General features: G+C 46.2%; 1 protein-coding gene across 6 annotated transcripts in view; it reads left to right on the forward strand.

Annotated features, from left to right (window-relative positions):
* Positions 1-12,710, forward strand: part of epha8 (eph receptor A8) — a 106,896-nt gene that overhangs the window by 24,177 nt on the left and 70,009 nt on the right. The gene's annotated exons all lie outside the window — the stretch shown is intronic.

Below are 12,710 nucleotides of genomic sequence, written 5' to 3' on the forward strand. Positions count from 1 at the left end.
CAGAGGTTCCAGCTCTTAAATCAAGTCACTCGACATCCCATGATCCCGTGTGCCGCTGGTGGAAGGGCTGACACCTTTGAGTTTTAATCTAGCACAGAGGACAGCAAGCAGGTCCTTGGGAGAAGATCCTGGAAGACCTGCCAGCCACACCAGCAAGGTAGCAGCTCACTCAAGAAGGATGACGCCCTGGCTGACGAGCGTTATAACAGCGGCGCCGCACAACCGCATCCGCGGGCTTCCCCGGGGCTGTGACACGGAGGAAGCGTTGAACTCACCTGCGGCCGGTGCGACGGCAGAGTGATGGAGAGGCGGACAGGAAAGAGCGCAGGCACCGTGTTTGTAGTACCGAGAACAGAGCTGAAAGATTGGATTAGAGTTGTGAGCCCAGGTGACCCCCTCTGGGATAAATAAGATCAAGAAGTGACTCCCATCCACGCTGTTAAAATATCGACATTACATAAGTACAGCCTGTGGTGCTGCGTTAAATTGCTCCAGTACGCTGGAAGTAGTGACGCTAAACCTAATGAGATGTGCTTCCTTTTTGCAGAGCTGTTCCTTTGAATTCATTCCAACTGGCAGGCTGGTGCATTATTATTTGCAGTCCCGGTGTAACGTTATAGCAGGAGCTGCATGGCCAGGACGGGAGGGAAGCGGAACATGCTGTCTGCCGTGCTTAGCTGCTGCTCGGCAGTACGCACACAAGTTGTATAAAGCTGCTGATGAATATGTTGAGGCCAGGATTTGGATGATGTTGACCGGGGGAAACCTTTAGTACATCTGGCCCCCAAAAAAAGCACACAATGAAGCTTTGAGCAAGTCTTCACACACACACACACACACACACACACACACACACACACACACACACACATTTAGGAGGCATCCGTCTATGCAATGCATATCATCTGTAGCACACTTGTAATTAGCATTTTCCCCGTATCTCCGGCAGTGAGGGTTTCTGTCTCAGTGCGCGGAGAGGATGTGTGCTGTGATGAGAGGAGCATCCCTTTGTAATCAACGTGTAGGAAGTGGAATGCAGAGAGATTTAGAGGCTTGGGATTGCTGCTTCAAATCAGCTTTCCACGTCACCGCAAGACAGAAATTCAGTTGAAAATGCCACATTTCATAACATTTTGTGGCCGTCTGTCTCCGCCTCTGTTACGGTGGCAGTAAGACTCGCCTCTGTTGTGAAAGAGCTTGTGAGACACGCAGAGTGATGGTGATAAGCCGTGTTGGCTGCCAGCACTGCTAAATCTGCACTTAGTTACACCACACTAAACAGCGTCTCTCCAGATTGTCCTGTCTAGTGGCTCCAGCAGAAGACAGGAGGGAAGGGAAACACCATGTCAGGCCACACAGTGTCACACTGGCTCCTTTCTTCAATGGAATACAGCCGTGTATTATCAGCGCTATATACTGAGAGTAGCAAGTATAAAATCATGCTGAATCATTTAGCGTAATTGAAAGCAAACAAACTTGGAGCGCTGATCTCCTTTCATTAAAGCTCAGTGGCAATGGCACCTGCTCAACCTCTATGCCAACAGAAGTCCACAGTGTGGAGAATACAGTCGTTTAATTCACAGCTGCTCAAACGTAGAAGCTCTTCGTAAATCTGTCGATACAGGAAATCCACATCGTGCAAAATGATTGTAAAGTCCCTTAAAACTGGACTCCACCCTGTGCTCTTACACACACATAGATTATATTTCTCATAATGGTGCAACTGACAACAATTACGTGTGCATGCAGTGACAGTGAGAAAGTCATTTGGGAGCAGAGTGCTGTCCTTCAGCAGGGTTGGATTTAGCCGAGCAGCCGGTGAGACTGGATGTATTTTCAGCTCCATAATGATGCATTCAGACTGATTCTTCTGCAAAGCTATCAGACCAGCAGCAGCAGCAGCAGCAGCAGCAGCAATACCTTATTGCTCCAGGCCTCACGCTCTCTATTTTTTCCAGTTCCGCTGTCGAGAAAACCATCAGTGTCTGATGAAAAGGCTCTCTGGCAGGGCCACTGGACGTATTTTAAGAACTTTTTCTCAAGAGCTTTTTAGACCTACATTAAATTGACCTACATGAATGAAATGGTGACAACAATTTGAAAGTATCTCGAGCAAAATGGAGGCGCGTCATGTCACCATGTAAGAGATAAGACACCAACAATAGATACTGGCGTTTGCCTGCAGTGTGATCTGTGGGTGTTGCTTAACGTTCATCCTTTCCTTCTTACTGCCAGAGTTCTGATAACTGTGTTAATTACACGATAAGAATGAGCATATTGAAATTCAGGCCTTTTACTCTTTGTTGATGACATAATAATGCACTCAGCTTGCCGTGTCTCTTTAGCAGTTTACATTGAGTTTTAGGAACATGCAATATTACTGAGGCCCATGACAATGAGCTTCACTGGGTTGTACAAGAGGGAATTATGGTTTGGACTGAATATTCTTAGTTGGCAAGATATGCAGAGCAACTAATCTGACAGTGATCCAGTTTATGGTATTTATTAATGAATTTATTGATGTATCATTAATCAAGGCCCAATGCACAGAGTAAAGCCAGCAGACACATACAAAAATAATGTGGTCAGTTTGGATTTGTGTTGCCGCTGGGTGAACATTCAACATTTAAGCAATTTAAAAACTGTTGCCACCCATCCGGGGGGGAATCCACGATTTCCTTGTTCAATTGTTGATGAGTAAATTTTACCGAGTTTTCAAACAACATTTTTAGTGAGTGGCCACCCGCAACAGCGGGGGTTTCCAGTTTGTGCATTCACAGAGACAAAGACATCAAGGTGCACACACAAACAACAAGAGAAAAAGAGCATCAAATGTGTGGAACATTATATATATTTCAGCATCACGAAGTGAAAAAGTGAACAAGTGAATAGAGGAAGACGGCCAGCTCACAGGTGAGCTACTGGGCGCAGTGCCAGTGTGTGAGTGCATGTTAGGTCCTGATTGGCACCCTGACCTCTCCCTCTGTGTGAGCCTCGTTGGAATGACATTATGACAGATCATGTCTGCCTCTCACAAGGCCTCTTTCCGTCCAATTTATTCAGCCCATGGTTCGGGGGCGCCTGTGGCCGTCCCAAGAGCATCTTTGTCTGTATTCCTCTCTCTTACTCCTTTCTTTACACCCTGGCCCTCTCTTTCTCAGCTTGTCAGCGAGGGCAGGAAGACTTCATTATCCTCCGGTGCGATCTGTGTTGGCCATGACAGGTTCATCCACCGGCCACCCCGCAATCAATACAGCTGACAGTGCAGTGCACTGCACTGTGTGTGTGTGTGTGTGTGTGCGTGTGTGTGTGTGTGTGTGTGTGTGTGTTGTGTGTGTGTGTGTGTGTGTGTGTGATTAACGGAAGTTGTGGAAACCATGATGTGGATGAGCAGGCGATGAGCTGAAGTGTCAAAAGCCGGTAGTTCCTCTCCCCTACCTTGTTACCCTCCACTCCTTCCAATTTTTTCTCTCATGAACACACACACACACACACACACACACACACCTCTACACCATATATATATATATATATATATATATATATATATATGTATATATATATATATATATATATATATATATATATATATGTATGTATATACTACCAGAGATGGTTTTTTAAGAGAACACTAGTAGACAACAAAAAACCTCTATACTTAGAGAAACTTGTTAATAGTTTTGATTACTAAATTCTTTAATTTAGATGAATTCTACCTTAAAAATAAATAAATAAATAAATAAAAATAGAAAGAAAAAAACACTTTTAACCGGCAACTTATTTTAAAAGTCAGAGAATTCTCCAAAACCAAACCCAAACTCCTGCGTGCCTTTAGTCGGCTCTTAAAGTTGCCCTCCTGGTCATCAAATACTGCCCAGTGATTGGCCATGACCAACATCAGTGTAACCTGGAAGGCACTGCTGCTGAACCTCCTCACTCAATAGTCCAGGCATGCAAAGGCTGGGACGCGTTGTCGGTCCTGAACCTCCGGACATGTCTAAACAGTGCAGAGTGTGATGAGCTTGCAGGCCGCTCGGCCACACGCAAAGCGATTCCAAAGATCTGCTGCCAAAACTTCCCCGAAGGAGGCTGCAGCCTGTGTGATGTTGGGATGAGTGCTGCAGCCCACAGATGGGCGCCTGCTCAGGTGTTTGAATGAGAGATTTGAGGCAGATAGACACCCCCCCACCCTCCACCCCCCACCCCACCCCACCCCACCCCCCAGGGATCTGACAGCTCTATTCTGCTGTCGGCTTTAAGGAAGCACAGCAGGGATTATCTGCTCGGCCTGACGTGATCTAAAAAGTTTGGAATCATGGTCGTCTACTGCAGCTCTTTGGAAGCTTAAGGAGCCCGGCAGGCTGCTGCACCTGCTGCGGCAGAATGTTTGGGATCTCATAAATGTTTGAGTAGAGCGGCAGTTATGAAAAGATTAAAAAAAAAAAAAAAAAGAAAATGATGTACACACTGTGAAAAATGCAGTTTTGATATGGAAGGGATGCACAGGCTGAGTGGAAGTGAAGCCACGTCGCAGACAGCTGCCGCTCACATTTACTGCCACACCGGCAGCTAAAGGAGAGCAACTCGTGACCTTTAAACCAGGCATGTCCAACCTACGGCCCGCGGGCCACTTCCAGCCCGCTGCGTGTCTCTGTCCGGCGTGAAGGGCAGTCATAAATCACCCCCCCACCCAACGAAACTTTGGCGGCACATAACTTTGCAGACACGTTAGCATAGCGCATAGCCGCCCCCCCCCCCCACTCCCAGGTCAACGAAAAAAATGCCGCAACGTTAGCACAATTTCCAATTTCCAACCAGCACCCCCCCCCGTCAACAAAACTTTCGTGGCCCGCCGACACGATGCAGGTCTGTCATGTGGCACGTTGCAAATAAAGTTTGGCCACCCCTGCCTTGAACTGAAGACAATAAGCAGGGAGAGGGAAGGAGAGACAATGGCACGGAGGAAGGGAAATGATGGCATAGCGGTCAGACCGTCAAATCTACGGACGCAGTGATTTAGAATGTTTCAATGCCTCCGAAATTTAAACGTTCCATTTTAAGCCAGTGTCACTGCCACTGCTGTTTTGGAAAGAGTAATTTGCCGCCCCCCCGCCCCCCTCCCGGGGCCTGTTAATGAACTTCCTGGAAATGAGAAAAGTCCTTTCCTCCGTCCACACTGCTTGCTGCACTTTCAGCATCTTCGTGGTGATGCCATTACACAACTCCCAGGTCAATGTTTTGTTTTTTGTTTGTTTTTTATTATCAACAGCGCATCGGCTGTGTGTTTGCGATAGGTTGTACAGAGGCTTCTATCAGGTTTATTTGGGTTTGGTTTTTCAATCAGTTATGCAAAGCCCTCTGCAGGAGGAACTCTGTGGGGCCTTTAAGCCTGTGAAAGGACAGACATCCGGAGGATCAGTGCCCCGTTGCTGAGGACAATTTCCACTTGGATCTTAAAAAAAATAAAAAAATAAATAAATCAGTGTGGATCCGGCTTTGTTGCCTTTCACCTCAACGTGGCCGTCATTACTTCGTGACCCAAGGAGAAAGTTTAGACCTGGAAAAGTGGATGAGAAACGTGTTGGAGGAACAGACAGACTGCTGTGTTCGTTGGCCGTCATCCAGTGGCGGAGAAAGAAAAGAAAAGACCTTCTTTGAAAGCCAAAGGCGTATTCCCTGAGCGGCCCTGGAGGCCAACAGAGGCTCAGCGCTGTGTAGCAAATGTTAACACAAACGATGTTGGGTTGAGAAAGCCTCTCTGAAGATCACATGCAGACACACACCGTTCAAAAAACACAGAATGTCAGTAATTTATTCTTTTTGTGCCTCATTTTTTATTTTTTTTTTATCTTTTAGAACGACCTCACCCCCCCCCACCCCCCACCCTCCACACACACACACACACACACACACACACAGAGTAGATAGCAATTACACAATCTCTCCCACTGATGCCACACCATTGCAATTAACACATCTACCTCATAAAGGTTATCGCTGTCAAAGAGTCCAGTGACACTCACGCACACACACGCGCACACACACACACACACACACACACACACACACACACACACCTTTTGCAGAAGCCAGTGATGAGGCTGGTTGTGCTGGTGGGCTGATAGTGGCAGCAGGAAGGTGTCGGCCTGGCCTGATATTTCCACTGAGTTAATATTCACTCTGTTACCACACACACAGTCCGGTATTATGCATGGGAAATGCCACCAGCGAACACACACACACACACACACTCGCTCGTGGACAGGATGTCACATGACCATCACGTCTCACTGGCTCAGTCGACCTTCATCTTCCTCCTCCTCCTCCTCCTCCTCCTCCTCTTCGTCCTGCTGTTCCTCTACCATTGGCTCTCTGTTCATAAGTTCTGAGGAAGCTCTATGAAGCACAATAATCTGAAATGAGATCTTTTGGAGGAGACTCACCTGTGTTTTCTCCCATCGTCTGCGTTATCTCTGCCTAAAAAATGCACTGCTTGCAGCTGCTGTGCTCTCAAGGAAAAAAGAGAAAGAGCCAAAAAAAAAAAAAAAAGAGCTGGACGGCAAAAGATCGCAGTCGTTAGGAACCAGCAGCCACTTAAAGCTATAGGGTCAATCACTGCATGGTAAGTATAAGTAGGTGGTGGTTGTTACCCTGCACAAGCAGGAAGTGTGGCCTGAGTGAGACTCGGGAGACCGGCTTTTTCTGAAATTGCTTTCAAATAACAAACTTTAAACAAAAGGGATATTTCGACGGCCATGGCTTGAAAAGGAGCCGGCTGACTCGGGCTATTTTTAGCCTATTCAAGCAGCCAAGTGTATAGAAGTAATCAGCCTTTAACAAACCAGCCGGCCCTCCTGACCCGATCTTCAGACTGAGCCCAGAGCTCTGAGAACGACAGAAAGTGATGTCAGTAATAGGAATTAAGACCACCATCACGCCTCAGACTGTTAGAAGACACACGCTGGAGGATTTCAAGGACCATTTAATCCCATAACATCCCATCTCCTCCTGAACAAGGTTGATTATTTTTTGTTGTTGTTGTATTTCAATCAAACACTCATTTGCAAACTTTCTCGCAAACTCTTTTTTTTCTCTCTCTCTCTCTCGTGCAAATCATAGCTCCATTTGTTCACTTATTTGTTTCAGCACATGAAATAACAGGACTAAGAGGGGAAATGCATAAAAGGAACATATACTGTGGTCCCCTATACAGCACAAGTAAGAATTCAAACAGGAAGTCTGCAACCTCAGCATACCAAGAAATACAAGAGAACAGCGGAACAGCAGGAGCTCGGTTCTCTGTATGTGATGTTTGAGTGACGGCTGCATGCTCGACAGAGAGGTGAAGAATAATATTATTGTCTAGTTGGGTATGCGTGCATGGAAGATGACAAAATTGTAAAAGGGGGGGGGACACGTTTCTAAACGCTTCATTTTGTGATTGGGTCACAATGACTTCCTGACCAGACGACAGCCTTCTGCTACGCTCCCAGCAATACACAGTAGGCCCACAGATTATTAGATTCATTATGCAAGGACTCTGAACAGTGCATATGTCCACTGAAAGGGAGACAAACGCAAAAAAAAAAAAGAAAGAATGGATAATGTGGCAACAAGAGTTTGGTGTCTTGTTGGGCCCTTCGGTCCTCGCTGCGGTTTTGTCCTTGTCTCTTTCTGAAGGGCTTGCGGGAGTTCATGTAGGAACTGAAGCTGCGTTTCCATGACAATGTTATCGCAGAATCAAAGCCATATATTTCCAAAATCTCGGCAAAGTACAATCGCCGTTTGCAGGTTTTTCTACTGATATAAGCTGTAATTCTGGTCAAACCTCCTCCAGCGAGGCCCCACTGTGAGGAGGATGGAGGCACAAAACACTTTGTGTTCTGGAGCAGCGATTTCAGTTGTCACTGCTGGTGCTGCTGCTGCTGCTGCTGCTGTTGCTGCTGCTGCTGCTGCTGCTGCTGCTGCTGCTGCTGCTGCTACTGCTGTTGCTGCTGCTGCTGCTGCTGCTGCTGCTGCTGCTGCTGCTGCTGCTGCTGCTGCTACTGCTGCTGCTGCTGCTGCTGCTGCTGTTGTTGCTGCTGCTGCTGCTGCTGCTGCTGCTGCTGTTGCTGCTGCGAGAGTTCAAAGGCAAAGTCCGTCTGTATGGGAGCGGACACCTGCTTCTACCTCTTCTCATTCTGCCTCCTCTTCTCATCTTGAGCTCCTTCATGCCAGCAGAGCACCACCACCGCTCCTCTCTGCCCATTTTCTCTCAAGTGTTACTTAATCAACCTTCATTTTCCTCCATCACTTCTCGTCCTCCTCCACCCTCCTCCACGCCGTTTCTCGTGGATGTATTAAAACTGATTGCATGCTAATAGGTTCAGTCTCGACTGTAAAATCCAATGCAAAAAAAAAAAAAAAAAAAAAACACTTTGCGCAAACATTGTGCATAACAACTGCCGCTGTGATCTCGCGGCACCTCGGATGGCAGTGGGTTCGTCTAAGTGGAAACATTAAACGGGCTGAAGGAAACAAAAGGGAGTGGGATTAAAGAGGGAACGGGAGTGTGGAGAATCAGACGAATCAGGCAACAAGGATCACAGGCCTTTCAGAAGAGGCTGAGCCGCTTCACTGTTTGACCCTGAGAGGAGGAACAATTAGCAGAGTGTGTAAGGAAGCCATCAGGCCTGATTTGTCTTTGTGTTTGCTGTAGCGAAGCGACGATAGCGACGTCCCTCCTCTCCTCCCACCGCAGAAACTTCATGACGTTCCTCCATTGCTGAAGCTGCACTCGTTCTGTCTTTAGGGGAACCATGTATGGAGAATTCCATAAGCCAATTATTACACACAATATTACTATGACGAATACGAGGCAGGTTGTTTTCTTGCTGCTGGTTGCGTGATGAGTTCTGGCCACTGCTTCTTGCTTGTGTGTCATGTGTGCGATGTCATATTATGATATGATATTCAATTATTATTTAAACCCCCCCCCCCCCCTAAAAATCCTCCTTTATAATTGAAGGTTCACGGACTCTCAGGTTTCAGCCCATTTGAGGTTGGACCGGAGAACAATAAAGCTTTCAAACTTTTTTTTCATCTTAATTGTCTTGACATTTATTTGACATTTGTTTTGTCGTAATGGCTTTGTGTTATGCACGGGTGTGAGCAACCAGCCCGGCCTGTGCGTCTCCTCCAGTGGTGAGCTGACAGACGGTGCAATTTCTGCTTCTCCTCTGCAGAATGGGAGACAGACACACACACACACACGCGCGCGGCCACTGAGCCTCGCAGACAGCCAAGCAGTGCTGCTGTGGTGTCTGTTTGATAGGAAACTCTATTATCACACCATGAACACGGCCCTCGCAACATCTGCACTTCTCCCTGTTCCTCTTCCGCGTTATTACTTTCTTTCCCGTGCACGTCAGCGCAAGAATTTTTTTTTTTTTTTTAGATAGCTACACAACAATCATCTCGTCCCAAATCTCACACTCTTCCTGTTTTTTGATTTCCCCCTCCACACAGCATCAACGCGTCTGACAGTCTGCTTCTAAGCTGCCAGGAGTTTTTTTTTTTGTCTCCTGGAAAAGAAAATACAAGGAGAAAAAAAAACAACAACAACAACAACAATGCCACGATTTCCCAGGAAAAGAAGAAAAAGCCGAGGTGGAGAGTTCAGCAGCGGCAATATGGGAATAATGAGGGAGATAGAGAGGTTACGCACCCCACTAATTAGCAGAGGTCTTCACAAGTTCAAGGACGGCTTCAGTTGAACTGATAAAGATGAGAGGATGAGAAAGGGAGGGTGGCTGAGACTTAGGCTTACATCTTAATTATCCCACTGTTTTTTTTTTTGGGGGGGGGGGGCTGGCGGCGCCTCAGGGAGGGAGCATGCTGGGAGGAGTGGGAAGAGGCTGCAGAGGGAGTCGGAGCTCGGGGGGGGGGGGGGGGTTGAATTGGATGGCTTCCATGTGGAGCCGACTCGGAGTCTCATCAGGGCGAGTGCATGCTGAGGAACTCTGGGCCACCTCACAGCCACCGGCCCGGCCCGGCCCGGCCCGGCCAGGGTCCAGGGTCCAGGACCCGGCAGGCACATCCTCTTCTTTCCATCGTCTGTTTTGATGTATTCACGCTGTGTTTCTCCACCGCTGCCTTTGGTGCAGTTCGCCCAATGTGAGTGTTCACGTTCGACATTACATAAATTCATGAGGACTCCAGGGGCCACGATCTGCCGAAGGTGTGCGCACAGAACACGCAGACGCTAATTGATGACGAAGCCGATCCGCTCAGGAAGAGCTGCCACTGCCACACGGGCAAAGTTACACTGAGTCCATTTAGCACTGAGTGAATACGTAAGTATGGGCGTCTCTGACTGCAATGGAAGGTAAAACAAAGAGTTGACCCCCCCCCCCAAAAAAAGGTGCTTTCTTTAATGGCTCAGAGACGTATCAAAAAGGACCGTAGCATGGGAATGACCAATGTCTGTTTCCTGTGTCAGAGGTCCGACCTTCATCAATCATCCTTTCTCAAAAATTCAATGTCTGTCAAACTTTAGAATTGACTTTAATGTATTTCAGTTTGAACATAATAGAACATCCCATCACTTATTTAGAAAAAAAGTCAAGTAAAGTAAAACTAGACTAAAATTAAGCTTTAAATAAATCAAGATGAAAAGTGACGCAGAATCAGTTGTGACTGAACATACAGGAACCACCCAGAACAATTAGAATATCCAGTAAAAGTTGTTTTACTGGATAAAAATTTTGGCAGTTTAACATCAAAAATGAAAGCAACACATTTTATTGAGCCGTTCCACGCACATTGACGTCTCAAGCAGTTCCTTGTTGTAACTTTGCTGATTAAGATTTCCATAAAGATTTGACTTTGTGTAACATTCTAATTTTCTGAGTTTTTGAATTTGAGTTTTTTTTTTAAAGCTGCAAAAAAAAGCTGCAAGACCCAAAACCCAAAGCAATAAAAACTTGAAATATATTGATTTGCATATTATTCCTTTGTGTAATATGTCACATTCACCTTTTAAGTTGAATTGCAGGAATACGACAGCCTTTTCAGGACATTCTAATTTTCTGGGTAGCACTGTCAGTATTTGCACCCCTCACAACAGTATACTTCCAACCCCAGTATTTAAGACAACTTGCATCCCTCAATTTGTGTGACTGGTGGTTTAACAGGTGTTGAACGAAAGATTCATGGTCACTTTCCTAGAACAGCTTTAAAAAAAACAATTTAACCTGTCTTAAAATCGTTATTATTATGACATCGATTTTGAAAATAAGAAAACTAGCAGCAGCAAAAAAAAAAAAAAAAAAATCTATTCAGAATTTTCCCATCATGCAGTCAGTTTGTCGTACTCTCCTCTCGCGCTGTGATTTACCCTTGGCCTCGTGCGTGTGATATCACCCCTGATTCTAACACTAACACACCAGCCAGCGCACCCTTCACGAGCAATAAAGCTGAGCCGAGGCTTTTTGTCGCTTTCACGCTCCGGCTGAAATAATTCACCGAGCGCCACCGCCGCTAACAGCGCCGCTAACGGCTCCGCTAACGGCTCCATTATGGCATTAAAGAGAAGCTCCTTCCTGTGGCAGGGAGAGGCAGCAGTGATCTAAACAGGTCAGCAAGCTTGGCGCCCGTAGTTTCGCAACAGATTGCTTTGATTTTTATACTCTGTTTAAGCCAACCCAATGGAAGACATGGATTTTCTCTGTTGCCCATAAAATGGACCAATGTGATTGAAATGGGAAATCGTAATATTTGGATCAATGTATTTATTTTTTTTTTTTTTACTTAAATTTCCATTTCCATCGCACTTCACAGGGTCGTAAACTTGAAAAAAAAAAAAAAAAAGTCCCTTGAAACCTCTCTGAATGTAAATCAATAAACTCCAAGCTGTCAAGCCTCAGTATTTCTTGTGGCATTCACTCACTGCCACTCACACACTGCAGACGTTACTGCCATCTCGGGTGACACCTGCTCTTTGGAAAGTTGAGTCATTCACACGGAGGCTCCGCTGCTGGGGTAAACACGAGTCTCACCGTGTTGCTGAAGGGCACGTCCATTCAGCCAGCGCAGCGCAGCGGTCAGAGATCAATGCAAATCCTCTGATCAGCAGCGGTGGCTCCGCCGGCAATAAGCCTCCCCCCCTCCCCCCCCCACTCGTCTGGGAAAGCACAGATAGAAAATGTTGAAACTCCCCTTATGCAGGCGTTGACCTCTGACCTTCACAGGCATTTTCCCACAGAGTGTTCAGAAGACTGCAGAGGAGACTGAATAGTCATGAAGCCCAGCTGATAGTTAGAGCCAGAACCTGTGTGTGTGTGTGTGTGTGTGTGTGTGTGTGTGTGACTCGTTTACGTCTGCTGAGTTACACGAGCGCAGAGGGAAAATGATTCCCTTTCCTTTCAGGAGGACATCGTCAGTAGATGGAGGATCAAGGCCACAAGAAGAGAATTAAGATAGAATGTATACATTTTCTCATGTTTCCAATTCAGAATGAATGAAATGAAATGAAATCTCAAGATTAAAGTTGAAATTTCGAGAATAAAGTTCATGCAAAAAAGATGAAATTTTGTGAGTAAAATTGAAATTTTTTGCAATCAATGTCAACGTGAAGTTAAGTCAAAATGTCCAGAATCAAGTGGAAAGGCTCTGTGCACAGGTCCTAGTGGAGGTCTTTTGTTTTTGCCTGATGACTGTGCGTGAACCTG

Source organism: Nelusetta ayraudi, unplaced genomic scaffold (assembly GCF_046127955.1).
Source record: "Nelusetta ayraudi isolate G7.1 ecotype Tasmania unplaced genomic scaffold, CSIRO-AGI_Nayr_v1 ptg000146l, whole genome shotgun sequence".
NCBI classification, from domain to species: Eukaryota; Metazoa; Chordata; class Actinopteri; order Tetraodontiformes; family Monacanthidae; genus Nelusetta; species Nelusetta ayraudi.